General features: G+C 44.0%; 1 protein-coding gene and 1 long non-coding RNA gene across 3 annotated transcripts in view; one reads left to right on the forward strand and one right to left on the reverse strand.

Moving 5' to 3' along the window:
- Window positions 1-18,742, reverse strand: part of Hmga2 (high mobility group AT-hook 2) — a 115,202-nt gene that overhangs the window by 25,688 nt on the left and 70,772 nt on the right. The gene's annotated exons all lie outside the window — the stretch shown is intronic.
- Window positions 2,568-5,838, forward strand: 9230105E05Rik (RIKEN cDNA 9230105E05 gene). Its single transcript, NR_040626.1, has 3 exons — window positions 2,568-2,674; window positions 2,811-3,043; window positions 3,929-5,838. It is a non-coding gene; the product is annotated as an RIKEN cDNA 9230105E05 gene (long non-coding RNA).

The raw sequence follows: 18,742 nt of genomic DNA on the forward strand, positions 1-18,742 counted from the left end.
ACTCTCAAAGTGGGTGGGCACCATTCTCTGGGCTAAGGTCCTTGGCTATTCAGAAGGAGGAAGAGAATAGGAGGACCTCTCCTTCCATCTCTCGGTAGCAGTCAAGACAGTTCTCCTTCATGGGCCCTAAGCTGTTCCTTTCGCTTGAGAACCTGGACCCCCAAAGACAAATTTCTACCGAGAGATCAAGAAACAGTTAAGGAACGAGGCTAATTAACGCAATATTTAATTAGCCGAGCCAAGGGCCAGAGACTCAGACAAAGCTCAGTGTCTTGGATTTGTTAAGCATTTTAGTCTGCTACTGACGGTGTCAATCTTCTCCCATCAGCTAATAGGTCCCACATTCAAAATTGTAGAGGGGATGGAAAACTGTAGATGTTTAATTGGCAATTTGTATGCTAAAAACGCTGTGAGCATTTGGACACACTTGGGGATATATGGAGACCTCCCTGCCCACAAACACGTATATTCATAGACACATAGCTATAAACTCAGTTAGCTCCTGGCTCCCGTTCTTGTAGCCCTTGATAAACAGGGGGGTTATAATCATATAAAAGGTCTTTATAGGAGTGAAACTCTTTCAACATTGGATTGCTTTATATAGTTGGGAGACGGCGGTTTAGGAGGAAATAAAGAAGGAAATTCCAAAACGTGAATGGTATTTAAACCTCTTAAATTTTTTTTTTCCTTCAAAGGAAGAGAAAAAAAAAAAAAAAAAGAACAAAATTATGTTTTCCTATCCAGCGCAACGGTATGCAGAAGGACCATGGGCAAAACAGTAACTTTGCAAAGAATAAATAGAAGAACTCAGTGCCTCTCACCCCTTTCATGGAACATGTGGGTAAAAAAAAAAAAAAAAAAAAAGGAAAATGCAGTAACTATAAAACAACCTTTCTTTGATGCTGAACAAAAAGCAAGCTTGAAAATTTTAGGGCTACTGTGCAAGTGAGTGAAAAATACAGATGTCTTTCCCTCCAGTGCAGCTCCAGTCTGCCATCTTAGCGGCCCCATGCCTAACTCTGTATGCAGATGGTAAATATCCAAACACCCAGTTAACAGCAAAGCTCAGCAGTAAACCTTAAAAAATATACCTTTTCCCTTCTTTTTTTTTTCAAAGTCTCAAATAATTAGGGCGCTCCCTTGTTCAATATCATCATTCTCGCCCTCCCCAAGTTACAAAATTCAAGGTGATACATAAGAAAACTTAGGTCATCTTTGTAAAAAATTAAGATACTGATTATTCAAAATATAGAACTTTGATGGCGTCTTCATTTTCCAAAGTCAGTTTCTAATGTTGATTCCCCCAAAGGATCAGAAGCAATATATTAAGGAAATACCACCTAATACTTGGAGCTTGCCCAGGAGATTTGCATTTCCACGTTTCATTATTTGAAAGGAGGAAATGGCAGGCGGCTTAGCTATTCCAAGGCACAGAGTCCCAGTGGCTGCAAAGGAGCTGGCAGGAGACACAGTCAGGGTCCCTTTGGGGGCTGAGTGTCACAGATGTTGTAATTTCAGTGGGCAAAGGCAGAGTGCTTATATGAGCTCTGGTTCCCCCAAGTTCTCCACTGCCCCCGTTAGAGCTGGAAGTGAGCCAGCCCTGCAGAGGGCAGGTGTGGGCACATTTTTCAGTCTTTTGTAGACAGTCCCGGAAGGACAGAGGTGGTAGTCTTGGCCATGCGCTTTGACTTAACTCCAAGAGTGAAGAGGAACAAATTGGAGAACGCCCGCCTGTCTAGAGGTCAGTAGACCCCTTTCAGAGTTTTATTTACAAACCAAATAGGAGTGAAGATAGATTACTTCCTACTGTCCAGCCACAGGAAAGAAGCGTTTGTGCAGACATTAAGACGTACATCAGAGGACAAAGGAGTTCCTGGAGGCGCCTTTGTCTTAGAAGCATTCAACTAGGTCAGGACTCACAATACCTTGGGCTCTGAAAATGGTCTCTGCCAGTTTAGCTTCTCTGAACTGTCACACACACACACACACGCACGCACACACACACACACACACACACACACACACACACACACACACACGTCCACCTTTCGAGATTTCCTTCCACCTATGGGCCTTACTTACTGTCACAGAACAATTTCTGTTTCCTACCAAACGCCATACACTTTTGTGCCTGCTGCGACATCCTGACACTTTACAGAAGTTCATTTAATGGATCAGTGACTTACTCGGGCAAGGGCAGACAGCCAGTTTTGCTGCCGGTTCAGTGACTTGACTGAATAGTCTCCTTAAAGTCAACTTTCAGCTGAGCTTTGTATAAAGTGGACTCGAAACAGGTATTCCCCAAAGTGCTCGACAGAAATGACTTGAAATACCTCGAAGATTGCTTTCCCAGGGTGGATTAGCTATTTCAGTACACATCCTTTTAGAAAGATCTAACTGAAATCGATTTTGTTTTTGTGAAAAGGGAAAAAAGAGGAGAGGAGAGGAGAGGAGAGGAGAGGAGAGGAGAGGAGAGGAGAGGAGAGGAGAGGGGAGGAGAGGAGGAGAGGAGGAGAGGAGGAGAGGAGGAGAGGAGAGGAGAGGAGAGGAGAGGAGAGGAGAGGAGAGGAGAGGAGAGGAGAGGAGAGAAGAGAAGAGAAGAGAAGAGAAGAGAAAAGAGAAGAGAAGAGAAGAGAAGAGAAGAGAAGAGAAGAGACGAGAAGATCAAACCAAGGTGAGTCTTTAAATTTAGCAGCATCTTCCCAGGATCTGAGAGGAGGTAGGAGAAGGAAAAGAATATGATCAAAATGCACAGCATCAAACATTTTTCTCATTCAAAACAATGACCAGTGTCTTCCATTCGTCTTCAGATGTGAAGCTCTGTGGTCAGTGAGCTCTGAGAAAGAACAACAATCATCACTGCTTTCCATAGCCAGTGTGTGGCGGGCACCACACCTCCACAGGGAAGACGGGAGACCTGAGGTGGCCTTGTCAGAGTCCCTCACAGGGCCCCCTGCCCCGACTATGGACACAGGAAATGGTTCCAAGAGCAGAGAAGTGTAGCCCTTGTGGGCTCAGTGTCCAAGACTATACAAAAACTCGGGTAGGTCCCTGAATGTCTTGATTTAGGTTCTACAAGTTTGCTGTGCACGGTCCAAGTTTAAATTTTTAAAAATTCAGAAAATGAAAAAGCTTAAAGTAAAGGAGGGGCTGGGTTGTTTGCTTGGAAGGTCAGAATGTTTGTGAGTGTGACCTGTTGGGAAGGGAGGGAGGGAGGGAGGGATAGAGAGAGGGACAGAGGGAGAGAGCAAGAGGGAAAGAGAGAGCAGAACTGAGAGGGAAAGAGAGAGTGCTGGAAGGGGGGAGAAAAAGAGAATGGGGTCAGGGAGGAAGAGGAGGATATAAATGAATGGAACCCAGTGAGTTCTAGGGTCTAAGTGCAGAATCAGAAGACATTTGCACTGATCTAGTAAAGACATTTGGAAAGCCCACATCACAAGGAAAAAATCCCAGCTTCTAACTCATTTTCTGCTCCCAAGTCTCTCGGAAGCATTAAGCAAATCTCTTAAGTTCTCTGATTTACACTTCTCCCGTGCAAATGTGCAAATGGAGATCACTTTCAAATTCTGCCAAGTACAGCTTTTTGTTTTTTAATTACCAAATCTCTCTCTTACCTGGCCACTTCAAAGGGCTGGTTGTTTTCAGTGTGCTTTATATACTGAGCAGCAAAGCAGGAGTCATAAGGTATACAAGCTGTTTGGGGAACACCCCATGTCCATACAAAATCATGGCCCTTTTAAGGGCCTTAGATGGTACCTCACCAGACAACATTTTGAGAAACTGTCATGTCCCCCCTCCACCCACCATGGGAACCACATTCAGTTCCTCAAAGTATGGTACCTGGTAACCATCTTGAAGTGAGGAAAGAGGAAGCCATTTGTAAAAAGTAAATTTTTTTAAATTTAAAAAAAATTTTTTTTCTTTTTAGGTCTGGATGAGAAAGGCCAGTTCAAAACCTGTGTGCTATGTGCTTCTTTTAAAATTAGTGACAGAACTCAAACGTGCTGAAAGAGAGCCACAGAGCAGCGCAGTTACTCCTGTAAGAGAAAGGAACCCTGGTGATGCTCACTCAGAAACTGCCATGACACACCTTGTTCACATTGCAGTCAAGCAGCAATATTAACCACAGTTAACAGTGGCCAGCGGTGACCACAGCAAGGGCTAGAGGCAAGAAGACCTTTGTTTTCTTTCTCCTGGCGCTGCAGCTAGTGGTCCCCCAAAAGCCCTTCCTTTGTGATCTTTGTAGTAAATAAGACTATAAACCAGCGTCCGAGCTGATTGAAGGTGGGTTTAAAGGGCAAGAGAAAATGGTGGTTGTTTAATGATTAAACAGACACTTATTACTGAACATTTCGGTCGCTATCTTTTAAAGTTTTAAGTCACTGCCCGTACGGAACGTGCCAACTGTGGGCAGATGGGAAAAAAAGAAAGAAGGGAAAGAACCCGTTCACCTTGTGGCACACACGGAGGTAAACGGGTGCTGCCGCCTTAAATCTCAAGGGTGAGCCCCGCTCTCCCGAGCCTCGAGCCTCGGAGGAGCCCTCCACTTCTCTCCCTACCTCCCAGGAATTGATTCTACAAAGTTAAACACGCAATTTGTAAAGCTATTGAGAAGTAAACTTGTCCGCAGTAACTGGAGGAGTTGCCAAAGGCTGATAAATCTTCAACCCAGAGGAGGAAACCCCATGCTGCTCGGAAAACAAACGGCGCCCTGGCTGCAGGCCGCCCCTGTGGCTGCAAGCAGCCCTGTTGTTCCCCTTTGCTTGGGAATTCTAGGGGCGAAAATTCACACTTAAAAAATTCAGCACTTCCTTAATAAACAGCGTGATTTAGTGGAGATGCTGATGGTCCTGGGTTAGCATCCCTGAGAACGGAGAAATTATTTTGGGCTGAGCAAGTGCTTAATGAGAATAGAGGCTGTGTTGCTCAGAGTTGATCATATATTATCCTCTGTAATTTCTTCCCAAAATAGACTTAATGGAAAGAGGATGCATAATATCCCCCTTCTCTAAGGAAGCGCCTCCCCACCCCCCACCCCCACCCCCTACAACAGTCTTTCTAAAAACAGCTTTATGGGCCTTCAGTCAATAATAGCTCTGTTTCAGCCCCTCTCACATCTTACTTCCGCCATGCAGGAACTCATGTGGCGACAGACACATTCACCTCCAGGTGGCACAGAGCTGAAAACGCCCAGGGTCTGCAGCTCATGGCCTCCTGCAAAAATCTACCGGATGCCACATGCCTCGATCTTCACCTGAGCACTTTATAGTGGTTTGCATTTAACTTCTCTTCACTCCACAAGGATAAAGAGTGAAGAACTGTGTGCCAGCCTAGGATTGATCTCCTTTCAGGGAGCAATCGCTAAATGCCCCTACTGGGTCTGATGCTCAGACCCAAAAGGCAGATAAGAACATAGGCACAGAGTGGGAACTCTGGCGTCCAGACTGCTTCAACTCAGTCTCAGCCACGCAGGTGAGATTGGGGTCGGGTGACTTTCCCAAGGACTTGGAAATGAACTGTTCTAGGGGGTCCTGTGTGTGTTTCCCTCAGTGTAGTTCCGAAACCACCAGTAGGGCATTTTCTCCAGCTGCTCAGATCTAACAGCATCCTGAAGGCGGATCCAGTCCCGGTGATGAGTTGTGATGACTTGTGTAGGAATGTTTTGCAACTTTGTAGACACATTCTAAGTACAAGGTATAACCTGCTGGTAGTTAGACTCCAAAGCAAGGTGGCAAAGGCTATCACTTAGAACACACCGCTGCGTTTATATCAGAAACTGCAGGAAAATGTACCTTTGAGCAGTAACATAATTAATTAAAAGAGTTAGAAGTTTTTTTCAAAGGATTTTTAAAACTTCACCTTTGGGATTAGGCGCCCTGGGAAGACCAGGGTTTAATAAAAGACAGTGGGCGGAAACTTTCAAGGAGAGCCTTCGAGGAAGCTTCTGGACGTTCTCAGCGGCCAAAGATAAATGACATTCTTTCTTTCTTCTGTTAAATTTTTACCTCAAAACACATGGTTTCTCCCTTCTCTGATACGTTTATTGCCAGGGCCACTCTAGAAATCACACAGGATGGTGGGAAAGTCACAGAGTGGGGGGAGAGACCTGTGCCCAGAGACCTGGAGAAAGTTGAAAAAGAGGAAAGCAGAAAACACACTTGTAGGGAGTGAAAAAAAAAAAATCTATGTAAGAATAAAGTCTGGAGGGTACAGAGGGCAGGAGAAAGTCCATCCTGAGCCACCCAGCCTTCTCCTCTATCCCAAAGCGAATACCTTCTGCCAAACGACAGATTTCTGACTAAATGGACTCAGAGGCCTCTATCCCCCCCCCAACCCCGTGTGTGTGTGTGTGTGTGTGTGTGTGTGTGTGTGTGTGGTGTGTGTGTGTGTGTGTGTGTGTGTGTGTGTGTGTGTGTGTGTGTTGTTAAAGTAGGTGAGGCAACTAAAGGGACAACTAACTGGTAATTATAGCCCCAGGGTTATAAAATTTGAGTGCCTGTCCTAGACGAAATAGGCATCCCATAAACGAATACAGGGAAGGAGTTTGAGGTCCTCTCTCCAAACACAAAAAGAACAATGGAATTAGGTAAAGAAAGGTTAAGGGTTTTTTTTGGGGGGGGGGGGGAACCCTTTTAATACCTTCCTTTGAAGACGATTCCCTTAGAAACTCATTTCTGAGTATGTAATGCAGCCACAGCCTGAGAACCTGCACCTGTCATCCAATCCAACAAGCCACTCCTGGGAAAAGACTCTAAGGAAGGCAAGTCGGGACACCGTGCGGATGCACGTGTGCTTACTGTGGACAAAAACATGTAACCAGCGGAGATGAGCATCAACAGATGAATGGATGTTCCATATTCTCTCTCTCTCTCTCTCTCTCACACACACACACACACACACACATAGGGTGGTGGTATCTCGGTCTCTCTGTCTCTATCTCTCTCTCATACACACACACACACTCACTCACTTACACAGGATGGTGGTGGTATTGAAGAACTCAGAACTTGGCTCAGCTGTAAAGAATGGAATTATGTAGAAAACTGGATGAAATTGAAGATCATTGAGTTAAAAGAAAAGAGCTAAATCTAGAAAGACAAATATTACAACAATCAATCTATTATCTATCAACCATCTATCACCTATCATCTATCTTTATATCAATCCAGCTGTCTGCCTGCTATCTATCTATCAATCTATCTATCTATCTATCTATCTATCTATCTATCTATCTATCTACCTACAATCTATCCACCTATCTCTCATTTATCTAATCATCGATCCCTCTGAGCTTGGAAGGGGGACTGTGTGGGAGAAGACAGAACTAGGAGAGGGTGGCGAGGAGAAGATGCCATGTGTTCTCTCGTGTGCAGGTCTTAGGAACTCTCTTTATGAATGACCATACTTTTATTTACTGCTTGTCTTTTCCCTGACTGGGCCCACGTTTGCCAGTGTGCCACCCAGACAAGCTTGCTACCGTCCTTCCAGCCAGTGGGGGTGTACAGCTTAACCTCAATTCCCAACTGGGGAAACTGAGGAAGGAGTATGGGACTCCACTTCCCAAAGCCAGGCTTAGAAGAGCAAGATGGAAATACACATTCCAAGCCACGCCTTTCCCTTTTCTCCTGCCCGCCCCCTCCTCTTTTCTCAAGAGCATGCTATTATATTTTAGTATGCCCTTGATATTTTCAAAGACTTGGCGTATCCCCAGATTCCCAGCCTCTAAATTCATGAATCCAGGAAATATTTTGTTCAGTATATGGATTTCTTTTGAAACCATATTACTACCTAGAGGCACAGGTTCCCTGTACATACCCGCACCAGGAGTCAACAGTCCTTCTACGCAAAACCAGGATTCATCATCGTTCTCTTAATAGCTACTTTTACAACGAAAGTTTAAAAGGTGACTTTTGTCTCCTGAAGGGCGTTACTATGTAAAACTCAAATTAGTGACTACCCTGAGCTCTGCTGAGATGTGCCTACCGGAAATGTGTTGAGTCATAAATGAAATTATTTTCTGCCAAATATGAGCATTCAAGAGGCTTAACTTCCTGCCTGAAAAAAAACCCAACAAATTACCAAATGCCAGGGACAGCAGGGTCCGTCTTTAAACACTGAACGCCAGTTGCCTGAAGTGTGGTGCTTTTTGTAAGCTGTTCTGAATTCTTTGCAGACGTGGGGTAGGTAGTATGACAATGTTAATCCACCCATGGATGAACAGCAGATCTGAAAATCCTCTAATGAGGCAGCTGTATTTTTATTTACTATTATTATTAATTATTAATAATATAGCTGTTTTACCATTAACATCATGTGTATGACCTGTGTTTTAGTGTTATCAGTGGAATAACTACTTTTTATTTTTTTAATTTTTTGAGAGAGAGGTCTCTAGCCCAGTCTGGCCTTGGATTCTCTCTGTAGAAGAAGAGGATGGGACTTGAGCCTTTGGCTTTCCTGCCTCTGCCCCCTGAGTACTGAGTACACTTCCATCTCCTGAGTACCAAGTATACTACCAACTCTTGAGTACTGAGCACACTACCACACCAGGGTCATAGGCATCTTACTCCTCACTAGTTTAATGATGATTTTACCTTCCAGGGTTAAGAAAATTAACCCTGGAATTAACAGATGATGGAGAATGACTGGTTTATGCTTCAAAATAACATTTTTGGGGTAAACATTACATTTCTATTTTATTTCACGTGCAGAGTTTATGCACCCCTGGCCCTTCCTCCTTGCCCTCCTCCCGGGGAAGGGAGTCAGACCATCTGCTCTCACGTCTGTGGAGTTCTTCCGAGTTGCTAGATCGCTTGCCACATTGCTTGATGTGTTTATCAGTGTAAGTGACACAGATGGGCTACTGTTCTGTTCTGGAAGCCAGTCTATATTTTTATAGTCTTTTCTGTCTGCTGTTTGCGGGACCTAACCAAATCTCTCTCTCTGTGGAGTAAAGTTTCCAAAGGGACATGGCTGCAGAGTTTATGAGGTCTGAAAAATACTTTTATCTGATAGCAATTGGTTCCAGTAGAAAAATTCTGTTAGATGAATCAAGACTAGCTCTACCTCTCCCTTTTCCATCCTGTTAAGAAATTTATCACAGCGGTACTCTTCTTCTTCCACAGAAATTGAGTATATATTAATGGTAATATATAGATAACTTGTATTTATATATGAACGCTTACATATTTATCATCTATTATGTCCTCATATACATACACATAAATATGTATACATAAGGTATATGTATACATGCATAAATATATTAATTTATAAATATACACATGAAAATGTATGTATATTTACACACACACACACACATACATATATGTGAAGTTTTCCAAGTATCCAGAATAAAAGAGACCTTGTAGACAAATTGTTGCAATTGCCCAAGTTCAGAATTAATAAGTGTGTATACTTATCTCCAAAGCCCCCCCCCCCCCCTTCTCGCATCTCTGTAATGCACCTCTTACTGTACAGCCAAGCTCCCTTTACGGATCCTCAGGTTGTACAATTAAATGAACATGTGATCATCCTTGAACATCTTTCAAGACAGACTCTGTTGTTAGATCACTCACAAACAGGGGAGGAGAGACGAAGTCTATGTCAGATCTTTCCGTTTTCAGTGATCAGAAACAGTACTTTGCGGAGCTGACTCAGACGATTTTGCCACAAGCAACACACCTAATGCCTCCTTTGGAAATGATTTACTTAGAAAAATCCCAATTTAAAAGCTTTGCCTCTGAAGGGGGAAGAAAAAAAAAAGAGTGCTTTCATTTCCCTTATCGAAACAGGGAGTTCTCCCTGATTAATTTTCTGGGTAATTATTCACTTTTAGTAATTAGTGAAAACATACCTTGCTGTCAGCTTGTCATTCAGTGTATGGATAAGTGCTTAGGTAGCCAGCCTCATTAGAGTCTACAAAAACACTCGGGAGTAATTCGTGTCTCCCCTAAGAAGCTCCAAGTCCCATCAGAGAAAGAAGAAGGAAGAAGAAACAGATACATAAACGAACCAAAGGTCCAATCCATCTATTAAGATGGCGGATCCGGGATCCGCACAGACCAGGGAAAACTTGACGCTCTTTCCTTTCCCTACCATGCCTTCTTCCCTCAACTCCATTTCTCCTTTGTGCCTAACACGTTGGATCGCTTGGTGATGTTTACAGGCAGGTATTTATTTATCTCCTCTTTCATGAAACAAAACCAGGAGCCGGATAGGTAGCACGTCACCTGCTTAGTGCAGGTACTCAATTACCTCACGCAGCCATTCATTAAACGGAGTGCTACGCCACTGTGCTAGGTCACGTGACAGATCCATCGCTTAGATTCTGCACCCCCCACCCCCAACCCCGCCTCTCTGAAAAACAAAACAAACAAAAAAGCCAAGGCTCTTGGTTTTTGCCCTTGGCTTTTATAGGAAGGTCATCAGGCGTACTCTAAGGACCCGCAGCGATAGGATGGGTAAGCAACAACATTCTCGGGTCCTCCGTGGTCAGGACAAGGCGCTTGGCCTTCTCACTTCTGCTTCCTTTCTGCAGTTAAGTTAGCGCTCCCGAGGCTCATCCAGGGGCTGCTCGTTCATCTCCTTCTCCAGATATTCCCTCGGTGCACCCACATGGATTCAATTAGCACCCATCACAGATGAGCCCCAGACTCCTATCGCCAGCCCTGACCTTTCATCCGCTCTTCAGGCCCATATTTCTTAACGTCTACAAAATATGCAGAGGAGATATTTCACTGCCATCTCCAACAGACACATCAGGACCAGATTTTACTATCTCTTCTCCCAGAATTGCCTCAGTTGTTACCCCCTGCCGGTTGAGCCCTGGTGCCCAAGTTCTGGGGTCAGTTTCAGCAGCTCCCCCACCCCCGCTCTTCATTCTCTCCTCTGTACCCCTTCCGCAAGACTTCGGTGAAGACTCTCTAGCTCTTTTTCTGTATTATTTTTTTCAGGTGTGTGTAGGGGGAAGAGGCGCGGGGGAGGGGTAAAACAGGAACTTTCTGCAGTCTCGGGTTGGCCTCAAACTACCAGAGATCTCCCTGTCTCTGCCTCCTGAGTGCTGGAATTAAAGGCGTGCATCACCCTACCTGGCCCTTCCAGATTTTTAAAAAGTTCCATAGCCGAAGAACTATTGTAGATATTAACTGTCTCAAAGCCTCAAAGCCACCCTCAAGGACAAGTCATAAATAAGTACATTTTCTAGGGGCTCTGGATTGAAAGAGAGACCTGGAACACTTCCTATCACGTTTTGTCTGCTGACTTATAAAGCATAAAGGAATGCTTTACGATGAAATCATATGACAATTTATTAGCCTTTACTACTTACTTAACTCAATGGTTTTTAGGTTATTGTGTTCCCAGGTACCCTCATGCAAATGTGTTGAGGCGCTGGCCTCAACAAGCACAAGAGAAAATACAGGAAGAAAAGTCCAGACAAGGTAAATTTAAGGGCACTGCAAGCTTAGCCATCAAAAGACCCATCTGTAAGACATTAAGATGTCAGGGAGGTTTTCCTTGTCTCATCTTCACATTTCCCGATTCTTCATTTCCACCTCTTTCTAGGCTTTTTGTTCCTTTGCTTCCAAGCTGTCTTCTAACTTCTGGAGATCAATTTAGGAGTGCCCGTGCATTGCAGGGAAGAAGCCTCAGTCAGCCAAGTCTTAGAGATTCACCAGCCAGCACAACTGATTCGACCAGCCTCTGAAGAATGGGACTCAGTCTTCAGCCTCCTCTATCGGAGGAGGAATGTCCCAGGCTCAGGAAGATAGCCCCCCCCCCCCCCCCCCCAGTCCTTGTAAACACAGAACTCTCCTCTCGCTTCCCATAAAAACTGCCGTGTGTTCTGTTACCCAGCCGCTCTTCTCCCTCCTAGTGCCTCAGCTCAGGCTGCTGAGACACTCACTCACTCATGTGGCAGAGGGGGACTATAAGCCACACTGACACAAGCTCTTGCCAATCCACCACTCGTTAAGACTCTGTTAACACACTTCAGTAAAGTCTGTTTTATGGAATCTCCAGTTGCACAGTGTAAACACAAAGAGAGGGGAACTCCTCAAAATATGCAGCTCACAGCGGGAATTAAAAGGCTCACAAAGAAACAGCCAGGTGTGGCAGAATTGGAGCTACCTTGAGTAAAGGAGGAAGTACTATTTATAAGTTGCATGGCAGCGAACAGATACAGGGGAAGGAAAAGGAGGAAAGGCTGGTGTCATGGGGCGCTGGAGAGGCAGGAGCAGCGTGTGTATGTATTTTGAGCATCTTATTTATGAAATTAAATCACACCAGAGCCAAGACTGTGGTTACTACAGGTATAAAAGCACCTGAAACCCTGCCCAGCCTCTGTGTTGTAAGCTGTCTTCCCAGGCAAACCTCCATGTCTGCCTCTGTAGGCACCTTTGTCAGCTTTGCCAAAGAGTGCCACATAAGATGGCTGTACAACTGAGAGCGAGTAACTTATCCTAAAATGAGACCCAGTGGGTCCCTGATGTTGAAAAAGACCATAAATAAAGAACTAACTTTGGAAATTCCTCAAGGTGAACATGAGATAAGAGAATGATCTAAAGATGTCAACACCAGTTAAGGGACTGCCTTGAATACTGCTCTTCTTGAATGGCGATCTCTAGGAGGAGCATGTGTGTGTGTGTGTGTGTGTGTGTGTGTGTGTGTGTGTGTGTGTGTGTGTATAGATATGGAAATAGCATCAAAATATCTACTAACAACAACAAAAAAAAACCTGGGAAATAATTAAGGAGGTGTTTCAGAGGCGATAGGCAAAAAGAATTATTTGAAAGTCTCAACCCTTTATTCCGATCTATGCCTGTAATGTAGGAAACTGACCTGGACGAGGAGGAGAGGAGGAGGAGGAGGAGGGGAGGAGGAGGAGGAGGGGAGGAGGAAGGAAGGGAAGCAACATTTATCACAATATTGAGAGCAAGCCAGGAATGCTACATGCATCAGAACTTCTGGCAAGGCCCCTGTAAGATAGTTCTCATCAAGCCCCACCTAGCAGACAAGGAAACTGCCATTCAGGAAAGTTAAGGGCTCTGACTGGGGTCAAGCAGCCAGTGAGTAATGTGACTCTGATTCAGACTCAGGTCTGACTCTGAAGCCCATATTCTTTCAATTATACCACGCTGCTTATTAAAGGGCTGAATACTACGCCTTGTGAGAAAAAGCTAAAGGGAGTTCTATAACTCATGTTGGACAAAAAAAGACTGGAAAATGATATAATGATTTTGAAGTACTGTCTAGGAAGGATTAACCTAAAGGATGGTAACCAGCTGTTTTGAAAGCTGCTCTGAAGAAAGAGAATAGGAAACGGGCTTCAGCCGCCACAGCAAAAAGAGAAGCTGCCTTTCCAGAAGGCTCCCTTGCGCTGGAGTTAGTAGCTGAGGAGAGAACGCCGCTGTGGAATTTTCTTCCTGTGCAAGTCAAGATGGCTGACCCAGAAGAGAGAAAAAGAGGAGTTTCCCTACACGGAGAGTATTAAATGAAGAAGTGGGCAAGAGAAAAGGGAGAAGAGGAAGTCTTCCTTGGAATCGCAAACCAGGACAGATGATGAGGGAAAGGGGCAACTGGAGAAAGGCTGGACCGGCCATAATGGCAATTGTGATCACAAATAGAAACAGAAGCTGTAAGTCCATCTAGCCTAGAGCTGTCTCCTTTGGTAACGTTCTTCCATGCAATCAGGAGGGGCTGAGTTGGACCCCAAGCACCGCATAAAGCTGGTAACAGAGCCTCAGCTCATAGCAGTCACTGAGACCTTTGTATGACTCCGGGATGGAAGTGCCATTCAGGCTATAAAAATCAGCTGTAGACAGCCCCGCCTGCCAGAACTCAAAGGCCCAATCATCAGAGTCCATAATAGTTCTGGGAAAGTCCAAAACTGTACTAACCTTACATTTTAGCTTCTGTAGTTCCTCTCCTGGCTAACGGCTCTTGTTAACTGAAGTCCATCAACTCAGAAGACGGTTTTCGTGCTTAAAACCACTCCCTAAGAAGGCTCAGGGCTATACTGCCATCCCGAGCGCCCAGTGTAGTCGATGGCTGGCTAATAAAGATGTTCTATTGTCTTACACTCAAGTCAGAGCAGTATTCTCTGGGAAATAATCCGCAACAATAGAGGTGCATGCTGGTAATCTTAGCAACGGCGAAGCAGAGGCAGGAGGAGCCCTGGCAGGAGAGGCTCACAGGTTACCATTCTAACCGAATCAGCAAGCCCAGGTCTCATTAGGAGACCGTCTCAAAACAGAAGGTGGACAACGCTTGGGGAATGATACCTCAGGTGAACTAACCCCTGACTCATACATGTACACACATGCACACACACACACATGCATGCACGCACACATACACATGCACACATATATATATACATGCACACATACATATACATGCACATACACATGTGCGCACGTGCACACACACACACACACACACACTCACACTGGAACATTCCCAGAGAAAGTCTGGAGTAACTAACTGTGCCTATAGAACCTGCTTCTCCAAAGATATTTTCACACTATATCTTCATTTAAAAGGGAGAATTTAAGAATGGTCCTGCTTCCACGCAAGAACTCATTAAAGCATTTAAAGGCTAACTGAGCACTTGAGGGCCTTTTTGTACTCTCAAAATAGTTATTTTTTTTTTAAACTTGACTTTTACATAGGTTTAATAACATTCACATTTCAAACACTGTATTGGCCCATGGTGTCCCACTAAATATCAGACATTATCCTAAGACAGTCTACATTTCAAGGCTTGTGAAAGCTGTGACCCAGTCAAGCCAAGGAACCATCTAGCTAAAAACCAGCAGAGCTGAGGTCCAACTTGAAGTCCTTGAATGGATTTCAAACCCAATATTTCCCTGCCCGTCCCCCTCCCCGGAATTTTAGCCTATTCTGCCAAGTACTCTGTGAGGGCTGGCTGCCTGTCAACCGCACCATGTTGGCTCATTTTTCTAACATCCACGTGAATGACTGTAATTCTATAGATTGTTTCCTTGGGTGGCTGAAGAGCTGATAAACACAATGAAGAATCCCAAGGAACAGAGCCACAGAGAAGAACCCCACATCCTGGCCACTGACGTCATCCTGCACACATACCAATGAGACGAGTTTTGGACACACTGAGAACAATGTCTGAGAGCTCTGTTCTTTGTTGAAACCTACTCGGCTTCCAGGGAACATTCTTTCCTTCATTTGCTTATTCATTCGTTTATTCAAATGTAACACAGATGAGGTCACAGGGTTGGGTCTATTTTTTTTTTTCTGTGTTGAAAAGTTTTAAATTAATGTTCTTTGCAGAAAACTAATTCCTGAATATAGAAATGCACCAATTTCACTTTGATGTTAATTTTTTAAAAAGCTCATTTAGCTTACGAACACAAATAAAAATAATTTAAATATCCGTCACTTGCCTTTAGAATCGTCTGTGGAGGGTGTCGAGGAAAAGAACAGAGGGGTGTTCAGGGCTTTAACAATGATCAGAAGAGAAGAGAGCTTACTGAGTGACTAGATCAGGAATCAGCATTGCAAGCCTGCTCATGAGAGCTCCTAAATGTGTATATACGTACACATACATGTATGTAGTGTATGCGCATATATATGTGATCATATACACAATATATTTGTATGTGTATAGATACAAATATACACGTGTGTGTTGTGTATCTATGCATACATACACCTATGTGCATGGGTGTGTATATGTGTGTATACATGGGTGTCTGTGTATTGTATGTCCATGTGTGTGCTGTAGCCCACAGAACATAGTCTTTAGTAACAAGATAGCACTGCAGTTGCCTCATTCCCCTTTGGTCACGATCGTAAAATAATTTGAAGCATGAAATTGTTAATAAGCATACAGCAACACATAGTGAATCCCAAACCTTTACCATCCTCTGTGTCACTGTTTTCTCAAAGATGCCCTGGGTCTGTGTGTGTGGAGAAATGTGGGGATTCTTTATCATGTAAGAGACCTCACCCTCACAAATGTGACAGAGGAAACCAGGCGAGAAGCTAAACAGAGTTCCATTTGCTGTTGATGGCAATTCAGATGAACCAGTGCTCTTTGGAGTCTTGTCTTTGGGAAGAGCCAGTGTTAGCTGTCATTATTTAGCATGGAGTTGGCCATGCTTAGATAATAGGAGAATCAGATGCAGAGCTTAGTGTGACTGTGACCCAGCCTGTCTCCTGTGTTCTCATCGTGCTGTCACTGCCCAACTTCCCTTGGACCTCTGCCAAGTGGAGTGCCAGCAGAGAAGCCACTCTGACCAGGTCGTGGAAGCTAGCTGCTCCATCACCTGCTTCGGGGAAGGCTGGAAGTCTAGAGAGGTTCTCAGGAGCCCGATTCTCAGAACAACCAGCCCCATTATTAAACCATTCTTTAATCTAAAAGCTAACTTTAATGTCAAGTGTAGATTTGGTACATTTGTTAGTCCAGCTTTTGAATATCTACTTTCTGTGACAAGACCCGGATCGTCCCTGCATCCAACTGTGGGGCCCGGAGGCATTTTCAGTAACTTTAGTTGGCCTTGAATGCTATAATTATCAAATATCCCAAGTGTGTTGGGTGTACAGAGGGTTGTTCTAAAATGAAGGGTTCGAGGGGGTTGGGGAGGGGGATGAATTCAATCAAACTGCTTCATGCACATAAGAAAAGTTATAACAACCCCATTCTGTATTTTAGCGCACATTACTGAAAAGAGTGAAATGCTGATGAGTTGTGTGTCAGGACACAGCACTGTGTCTTAACGTCCTAGGACTGGCCATTCCTGAAGTCTGTAGGGGCTCCACTGAGGAAGAGAATAGGGGTCTAGAGAAAATTACCAAGCAGTTCCCCCTGCTGCTGACATTCAGTGACTTGTCACTGCTACGCCTAGTCTGTATTTCAGAAACTTGAGCATTGAATTCGGAGCTTCCAAATTTAATGAACCCAGAGAACAGCGGCTCCGCAGCCTTCATCTTTAACAAAAGGGAAAGCTGTGGAAAAAGGAGTCTCTAGACACCAAGGAGGCCAGGTGAGGCGAGTGTGTTTACTGATATAGCTCCCCTAGCCTCCTCCTGTGATCTCTTTCCATTTCCCTGTCTCTTCTTCCTTTCTGCCCATTCTCACATATCCTCTACTCTCTGCTGTAACTTTAATTTACCCTTTTCTTTGTCCTACTGAGTGTGGATAGACTTCACCATCAATGCCCAAAATGCAACATGTACAGTCTCCAACCAAAGGACCTCAGTGGGCTACAGAGGAGTCACACGGCGAGTCTAGGGAATGTGAACTCATGAGAAGGGTTGAGGCTTTCCGGCCCAACGCTGAGTGATCGCATGTTCTACCACAGATGTGGAGGCTAACGTCTTGGACCTACCATAGGGTATACCGCTGTGCTGAATGGACTTGCACACAATTCTGTCTCTGAGTCTCTGCTCATGGATGCTGTACTTCAGTATGACGTCTATGTGGACAAAGCAGAGGCATGACTTCATGCTAGAAGCACAGTGATTTGGTTAATTGGGTCAAGGAGCCCCATTTTTATGTCATTACCTTCACCCCTCTCCCTCTTCCACTACCCCCCTTCTCTTCCTTCCTTTTCTAAAGTTTTTCCCTCACATGAGAATTTGTCACTCTTAGCCTAAAAAGGGATGTGAGAAAATTTGAATTTGTCTTGCCTGTGAAGGCAAAATTCAAAAGATGCCTGTAGAAAGATTAAACAGAAAACTAGGGACGCTAAATATTCTGCATAAGAGGAACACATCTGAGATTGGAAAAAAAAAAATCAATCCATAGTTTAAATTTCCTGCCTGTGGGGCACAGCACACCTTACACCCTCTTAAATGCCACAGGTAATATAATTTATATTAAATGGGGCAGGTCCCAGCAGAAATTTGTACTGGCGCCAGGCAAAACAATTACTTTGATGTGAGCTTTGGAAAGTATTGTGGCTTATACAGGTATGGGATTAATGTGCAGACAAACAGAAGGCTTGAATGTACATTTTGGAGTTAAAATGATTTAGTTACTAACACGATTACTAAGGGTAGTACACCAACAAATTAAAGTTAACCTCCTTTATTCACTTTTAAAAATTAGATCAACAGTTTAAAAGTAAGAAAACCTCTAGGAGTTTGTAAAGCTACAGCTCCCTAGAAAGGAAGCAAAGCCAGCAAATGTGTCTAGAGAGAAACCTTTCAGAGCTGATGGCAGGATATGTGTTGTAAAGGCAATTACAGTGGAATTCAGGTGGGGCTGCAGTATATCAAGATTAGCTCTGTAACAAAAAGACTCTTGCTAGAGTTTGATCTTGTTGCCGGAAGTCCTCCATCTGCGTAAGGAGTTGTGTTTCAGAAGTTAGGTCCTTTGTAAATTGGCTATTTGGAAAACAGAATAAACTCCTATTGAAATTATGATGGTAATAATAATAATAATAATAATAATAATAATAATAATAATAATAATAGTAAGTCTCCAGTAAGTCCCAGAGAAGTTGCTGAAGATGAAGAGTTCTTTCTAGACAGAGGCAGACATGTATGCAGCACAGAAGAGCGCCTCCTATGGATCAGAGAGCTAATAAACAGCAAAGCAGAGCGCCTCCTATCAGACAAGAGAGAGGCTACAAGGAAGTGGCACATCAGAGTATTTCTATATACAGTGAAGTAGAAGACAAAGAAGAAAGGATGCTGGGGACATATCCCATATGTAAGGCACGAGAACAAAAATTTAAAGTGGTGGTAAAGACCAAAGACA

Source organism: Mus musculus, chromosome 10, assembly GCF_000001635.26.
Source record: "Mus musculus strain C57BL/6J chromosome 10, GRCm38.p6 C57BL/6J".
NCBI lineage: Eukaryota > Metazoa > Chordata > Mammalia > Rodentia > Muridae > Mus > Mus musculus.